The sequence below is a fragment of the Nomascus leucogenys genome, chromosome X (genome assembly GCF_006542625.1).
Source record: "Nomascus leucogenys isolate Asia chromosome X, Asia_NLE_v1, whole genome shotgun sequence".
Classification (NCBI taxonomy): Eukaryota; Metazoa; Chordata; class Mammalia; order Primates; family Hylobatidae; genus Nomascus; species Nomascus leucogenys.
Genome location: NC_044406.1, coordinates 58,550,535 through 58,559,025, shown reverse-complemented (window position 1 = coordinate 58,559,025; position 8,491 = coordinate 58,550,535). Strand labels below are relative to the sequence as shown.

General features: G+C 37.9%; 1 non-coding gene across 1 annotated transcript; it reads left to right on the top strand.

Annotated features, from left to right (window-relative positions):
* The first annotated feature begins 1,732 nt into the window (after nucleotides 1-1,732).
* On the top strand, nucleotides 1,733-1,839 carry LOC115833412. The gene has a single exon (XR_004028846.1). It is a non-coding gene; the product is annotated as a U6 spliceosomal RNA (small nuclear RNA).
* The last annotated feature ends 6,652 nt before the right edge of the window (nucleotides 1,840-8,491 follow it).

Below are 8,491 nucleotides of genomic sequence, written 5' to 3'. Positions count from 1 at the left end.
GTATTTAGCTAATGGCTGGAATGGTTAGACAAGTCTTTCTGAAGGGATGGGACTTGAGTTGAACTTTAGCAAATGAGAAGGCACGAGTAATGTAGTAATAACTGGAAAGAGACAGAATAGCAAACTGGTTAAGAGTATAGACAGTCCAATTTTCTGGCTTTAAACTCAGCTCTCCCACTTACTAGACTATTTGACTTTGGGCAAGTGACTTCACCTCTCTCAGCCTCACCTAATTCTTCCATACATTTAAGATGGTAATCATATTTGCCTCATGTTGTGAAGATTAAGTAAAATATTGTGAATAAAGAGTTTAGAAGAGTACCTAGTTCATAGTAAGCACTTAATGAGTCAATAAGTATTGGTTGTTTTTATTATGCCTTACATATACTGAAGGCTTTCAGTTTGCACAACTTGTTTTGCATATTTCCTCAGCGACCCTATGAGAACTGAGAAGTGTCTTATTCCTATTTGACAAATGGTAAAACTGACGTCCAGAGAAAGGAAGTGACTTATCAAAAGTGAGCTAATGGAAGAGTCCAGCCTTCCTTTGGCCATTGGTTAGCCTTTTATACTCAGTGATATCACAGCTTCTCAGTAGCTGTTTTATTCATGTCTGGGAGATAAAGTGGAGTTGGGTACAGCAAGGGATAGGGGGGATAATGGGAGAAGAAAAGTGTAGAGGAAAAGCCAGAACTATCTTCAGGATTTGATGTTTGTTAAGGATCACCCAGCTCAGTGGATAAGGTTCAGGTCCTGCCTTCTAGGACACAAAAGAAGCACAATAGACAACCCATCCTACTAGGATAGAAATTATTTGGGAGGATATAAAATAGTTCCACGCCTCACCCTCCTTGTCAGCCATCAAAACAAACAGAAAATTCTGAAAGGGTTGAGTCAACTTCCTGAGGAGGAAAGGGGAGCTTTTCTGCAATTAATAACATCTGGCAAAATTGTTTCTGATTAGTCAGCATGTGTTCCAAGGGTAACTTTTCGCATTGGGTGGTGTGTAGTTCATGTCCGGTCGTCACACTGAGACAAATGTAGCAATAACTACACTTTTCTCACACAAATCACTCATCAGAACCCCCACCTAGGGAAAAACTACAACCTGGATTAGCATTTTTTAAAATTACTTTTATAGGCTCTATTTCACAAATGTTCTTCCTCCATGCTTCTAGGCGAGGTCTCTGACTATAAAGCCACACACAGGAAAACAGCCTCACTATTTCTCCTTGAATCACTTCTCTCTTTCACTCCCCTTTTCTCTCTCTCTCTCTCTCTCTCTCTGTATTTGTCTCTCTCTCTCACACACACAGACACACATACACTCACATACACACAGAGTTCCAGTTCTATTTCTCCATGTTAAACTGAGAAATCGATACTCTCTCATCATCAGTGTGATTTCTAAACACTACAGTTTAGAATACTTTTTAAAAATTGAGTACAGATCAACAAACTATGCCAAGTGCCTACCATGTGCCAGATATTCTGCATTTTTAACAGGACTCCTATGACAAAACTTGGTTGTGGAGTATTACTCATCTCTATCTTGCAGACAAGAAAACTGAGACTTGAGAAAGGCAAGAAAGCCTCTCATTGTGGAAATAATAGAAAACCAACCAGGCACTATGAATGCTAAACCTACATCTGTCTTATTTAATTCTCACAACAAACTGATGAGTTAGCTAGTTCTGTTATCTACACTTTACAGATGAAGAAACCAACGCTCATGCTCACTTTCACAGCACATAAACTAAAATTGGAAAAATGAATAGATGATTAGCATCGTCCTTACGTAATGAGGACACATAATTTCATAAAATATGCTATATTTGTACAATAAAATGATTAGCAACATGAATGAATGCATAACTTCCATACCCAATATATTCAATAAATCTCATACACATAATATTGAGTGAAAGAAATGAGACAAGAAAAGAAAACATAGCATATGATTCCATTCATATAAACTTTAAAAAACAGGCAAAAGTAAACTATAGTGTTTATATAGAGAGAAAAGCAAGCAAGCTATTATCTATTATTGCATATTCTCATTCATATTGCTTCCCTCTATTTCTGCTTCTTTTATTTATGCATAATATACCTTAAAATAAAATTTTATTTTTCTAGGCCCTAAGGAAGGGCCTGGGACCTTTCTCAAGAGAAACTTTATAGGCTTCACCTTGGGATACACCATAAGTACAGACATGAGAATTGTGAGAGGACCAAGCCAGGGTACAGGGGTGGGCTGGGGACAATTATTTCGCATAGCGTGCTGTGGGCAAAAGCATTAGCTTACAGGGGATAAATAGATCTTCAAAAAAGGTATGTTACATGCCAAAAATGAGCCTCATGACTCATTGTACTCCAAATCCCTAAAATGAAGAACTCCAGAAACCCCCATAGGTCAAAATGCTAATGTTGAAACTTCATAAATATAAACCCTATTTCTTGCCCTAGTTCAGGAGTTGTAGGGACCAGAGAACAATTGCTGGTAGTATGGTATGTTGGGAAAAGAGCAGAGTTTGTGTGTCTAACTTGAGATCATCATCTTGGATCTGCTAAGCTATGTAACCTTGAGAAAATCACTTCCTTTCTCTGAGTCTCAACTTCTTCATAAATGGGGGTGTGAAAGGTTTAGCATACACTAAGAATCATTAAAATTAAAATGGGATAATCATACTATGTAATTTACAAACTTATTTTAGGAAAGCACCTGACACATAGTAGATACACAGTAAATACGTTTTCTTCATTTTCTTCACTTAGTGGCTCCCGCCAGACCTCAAAAGATAAAGCAGAAAACTCAATGTCAGATGACTTGTGAAGATATGTACTAGTTTATTTTTGGAAGGACATATTTCAAAGGCTACAAATTTATCATTGTCAAAAGAAGACACTCCTGAAAGCATAACGTCAATCTGCTGTCTACTTCATGTCCTCTCTTATATGGGGGATCAGAAAAACAGAAAGAAGGGGTCTACCTGGCTATATTCCTTCATCAAAACAATATTCTGCTATTTCAAAATCTACTTTGGGTTAAATCTCCCTACCCACAAATCAATGTAGCACACAAACATAGGAGCTCAAAGGAATAAAATTCTGTTAACATTGAAGCAACTATCCTTTGTTATCTATTAAAACACCTTGCCTATCGCCTCTGGCTAACATTACTTGGTGAAAAGGTATTCCATGCTGGTTATTAAAAGTCAGTGTAATATAAGAAACTGTAAAAATACCAGGTGACTTCATTGAAACAGATGTGATGCCCAAAGATAATTATGACTACCATCGTTTTGCAGCCCTAGGGAGGTATCAACTATTGCTGTTGATGTGCCTGCTAGACTGAACCACCTCCCCAACCCACCAACCACAGAACCTGCAGTTGACATGCTAAAATTACTGTAAAGTATTTTGGTTTGGTAGCCAGAGAAACTTGTGTCTGAACCCTGGCTATGGCACTTACTGGATAGGTGGACTTTAAACAAGTCACTTTTCTCTCAGTCGCAGTTTCCTCATCTCTCAGACAAGAATAACAATAGTATCTGATTCACAAAATTATCGTGAAGACTCAATGAGATTATGTTATATAAAACGCCTAGCATGACACTTCACACCAATTAGGCACTCCAATGTTAGTTTCCTCTTGCCTTGCTCACTAAAGCATCTACCTTATTTCACTTAATGAATTTAGCTACAGGTTTGAACATTCCCAGTGTGTAGTTGACTATATCCTAAGATACTGTAGCATGCTCTGTTTCAAAATGGCTCAGACCTGGATTCTTATTTAATTTCACTAAACCAGAGCTCAGAAAACTGGCCAGCCAAACCATATGCAGCCTGAGGCCTGCTTTGATATGGCCTATGAGCTAAAAATGGTGTTCACCTATGTAAAGGATTGCAAGGAGAAGAAAAAGAGGATGAAGAAGAAGTAAAAGAGACAGTATGTGGCCTACAAAGCCTAAAAACATTTACAATCTGACCCTTAGAAAAAAAAGCTTGTCAAACTCTGCACTAGTCCCTAGTGAGTAGGAAAAGCAAATGTAATTAATAGTCTGTGGGAATTACTTTTTTCTAATCTGTCCTTCCTTTCTTCTCCTTTTTCTTGTACAGATTCTCGCAAATCTGGGTGGGCTTGTGATTTAGGTTTTGCCAAGGAAGATATCCCACCTTCTCTGGCAGCAGTGATTGATAAAGCCCAATTCTCAGTCCTTTACTGAGATATGTAGATTCTAGGAAAAAAGGAAGTTTTTTTACCCACTGAAGTTGCTGAAATGAGGCTCTTGTCAGCCATGTTTCCTGCCAAGTGGACAAAACCCTGTCTGAAGTAAGAGAGCATGAAAGAAATTTGCATAGAAAAGCAAAGATAAGAGATATGCAGAGAAAAGGAGGGTCCTAGCAGCTTTGAGTCCCTAGTTCTACTCACCAAAATCTTGGTTCCTACAGCTCTTCAATTCCATGAGTTACCCTAGTACTTCTTCCTAGATTATTCTAGCAATTTCTTCCTAAAATAAAGCCAATAAATGCCTTTTTGTTTAGCTGGTTTGTGTTTAAGTTAAACTGAGTTGATTTTCTGTTGCCTATAACCAAACACAGCCTGTTCCAATAGAGCACAGTTTTGAAATTCAGTACAAGTGGAATCAAATTAATATCCCATTTCTTAATTAGATGACCTTGGGCAATTTACATCATGCCATCAGGGCTTCAGTTTTTCTCTTTTGTAAAGCTAGGACAATAATACGTACATAGTACAGTTTTTGTGAGATGTAGATAAGATAGACATGAAATAAGAGTCACAGTGCAGGGTGCGATAGGTGTTCAGAAGATGTGAGTTTCCTTCCCCAATAGCAAGATCTAACAGATCAGCTGACCTACAGGCAGGGAAACCTTCCATAATTCCTATCTCTTTAAACATTCTGGGGTTACTCATGAGCATAAGAAACCTGCCAGACCTCCAGCATATAAATCAGACCCTGAAATCACCAGCCAAAATGGCAAGTGTAGTTTAGCAGCTTGGGCTTAATAACAAGCCACTGAAACTTCTTCAACCCTTCTTGAATCAAGTCAGCCTCCTCTTGCCCTACCTATGTAGCCTCTTAAACGATACTCTAACCCTCCTAGATTTTTCAATCAATTAAATAAGCTTCTTTGTTCAGAAGTGATCTTTGACTTTGAAGTGAAAAGGTGTTCTGACATCACTATGTGGGGAAAATTCAAGATTAGCAAACCTCTTCAAGTGAGGAGCTTCATTAATCTTGAGAGATAACTCCATTAGCTTTAAGAGAGAGCTAGGTGAATGAGAGTTCACGCATGATTTGGCTCCCTGTTTGTCTGTGATTGGTGTTGCTTCAAAGAGAATAAAATACCTAGGAATCCAACTTACAAGGGATGTGAAGGACCTCTTCGAGGAGAACTACAAACCACTGCTCAATGAAATAAAAGAAGATACAAACAAATTGAAGAACATTCCATGCTCAGGGGTAGGAAGAATCAATATCATGAAAATGGCCATGCTACCCAACATAATTTATAGATTCGTCATCCCTATCAAGCTACCAATGACTTTCTTCACAGAATTGGAAAAAACTACTTTAAAGTTCATATGGAACCAAAAAAGAGCCCGCATCACCAAGTCAATCCTAAGCCAAAAGAACAAATCCGAAGGCATCACACTACCTGACTTCAAACTATACTACAAGGCTACAATAACCAAAACAGCATGGTACTGGTACCAAAACAGATATATAGATCAATGGAACAGAACTGAGCTCTCAGAAATAACACCACATCTCTACAACCATCTGATCTTTGACAAACCTGACAAAAACAAGAAATGGGGAAAGGATTCCCTATTTAATAAATGGTGCTGGGAAAACTGGCTAGCCATATGTAGAAAGCTGAAACTGGATCCCTTCCTTATACTTTATACAAAAATTAATTCAAGATGGATTAAAGACTTACATGTTAGACCAAAAACCATAAAAATCCTACAAGAAAACCTAGGCAATACCATTCAGGATATAGGCGTGGGCAAGGACTTCATGTCTAAAACACCAAAAGCAATGGCAACAAAAGCCAAAATTGACAAATGGGATCTAATTAAACTAAAGAGCTTCTGCACAGCAAAAGAAACTACCATCAGAGTGAACAGGCAACCTAAAAATGGGAGAAAATTTTTGCAACCTACTCATCTGACAAAGGGCTAATATCCAGAATCTACAATGAACTCAAATAAATTTACAAGAAAATAACAAACAACCCCATCAAAAAGTGGGCAAAGGATATGAACAGACACTTCTCAAAAGAAGACATTTATGCAGCCAAAAAACACATGCAAAAATGCTCATCATCACTGGCCATCAGAGAACTGCAAATCAAAGCCACAATGAGATACCATCTCACACCAGTTAGAATGGCCATCATTAAAATGTCAGGAAACAACAGGTGCTGGAGAGGATGTGGAGAAATAGGAACACTTTTACACTGTTGGTGGGACTGTAAACTAGTTCAACCATTGTGGAAGTCAGTGTGGCGATTCCTCAGGGATCTAGAACTAGAAATACCATTTGACCCAGCCATCCCATTACTGGGTATATACCCAAAAGATTATAAAACATGCTGCTATAAAGACACATGCACACATATGTTTATTGCGGCACTATTCACAATAGCAAAGAGTTGGATCCAACCCAAATGTCCAACAATGATAGACTGGATTAAGAAAATGTGGCACATATACACCATGGAATACTATGCAGCCCTAAAAAATGATGAGTTCATGTCCTTTGTAGGGACATGGATGAAACTGGAAACCATCATTCTCAGTAAACTATCACAAGGACAAAAAACTAAACACTGCATGTTCTCACTCATAGGTGGGAATTGAACAATGAGAACACATGGACACAGGAAGGGGAACATCACACTCCGGGGACTGTTGTGGGGTGGGGGGAGGGGGGAGGGATAGCATTTGGAGATATACCTAATGCAAAATGATGAGTTACTGGGTGCAGCACACCAACATGGCACATGGATACATATGTAACAAACCTGCACATTGTGCACATGTACCCTAAAATTTAAGTATAATAAAATAAAATAAAATCAGGAACTTCTGTTCTTTAAAAGATGTTATGCCAAGAGAGAAAAGTCAGCTCACCAACTTGGAGGGGATATTTGCAATACATCCAGCAAAGGACTCATATGCAGAATATATAAATAACTTATACAAATTAGTACAAAAAGACAACTTATTAGGAAAACAGACAAAAGACTTGAAGATATTTGACTGAAATGTATTCAAACACCCAATAAGCATATTAAGTGCCCAGTTTCATTAGTCATCAAAGAAATACAAATTGAAACCACAGTAATGTAACACTGACACTCATCAGAATGACTAAAATTAAAAAGTTGTAAAATATCAAGTTTTGTTGAGGATGTGGAACAGCTGAAACTCTCATATAGTTTTGGTAGGAATGCAAATAGGTATGACCACGTAGGAAAACTGTTTCACAATACCTGCTAAAACTGAACATAAGCATACCCTATAACCTACTGATTCTGCTCCTAGGTATCTAACTAACAGAAATATGCTCATCAACAGACGTGTTCAAGAATGTTCATAACAGCACTATTTGTAGTGGCCCAAACGTAGAAATTCCTCATATACACAGCAGCAGCAGAATGGATAAGATGGATACAAACATTCTGTATAAGAACAGAAAGCCAAACACAGGATGTTCTCACTCATAAGTGGGAGTTGAACGTGGAGAACACATGGACATGGAGAGGGGAACAACACACACCAGGGCCTGTTGGGGGGTGGGGGTGAGGGGAGGGAACTTAGAGGATGGGTCAATAGATAGAGCAAACCACCATGGCATATGTAGACCTATGTAACAAATCTGCACATTCTGCACATATATCCTGTTTTTCTTTTTAGAAGAAATAAAGAAAAAAAAGAAAAGAAAAATAAAACATTGTATATGAGGAATAATCTACAGCAATGAAAAAAACTCTGCAGATATGTGCAACGATATGGAATAATTTCACAATCAAGTAAAGGAAGCCAGAAATGAATGTAAACTATATGGTTCTATACATATAAATGACAAAAACAGTTAAAACTCATCTATGCTGTTAGACGTTCTAATAGAGGTTACCCTTAGGGTGGGTAGACTAGAATGGGGCACAAGGAGGACTTCTAGGGTGTTGAAGCTTTTATACATTGATCTGGGTGCTGATTAGTCGAGCATGTTCAATTTGTGAAAATTTATTGAGCTGTACACTTACGTATGTGTTTATGCATGTATGTTATATTTTAATAAGGGAGATAAAGAAAGTAAGGCAGTATTTGCTAGGGCTAACATAACAAACTACCACAACTTGGTGGCTTAAAATAACAGAAATTTATATTTTTCACAGTTCTGAAGGTTACATAGCTGTCAGAAATCAAGTTGTTAGGAGGGATGCACTCTCTCTG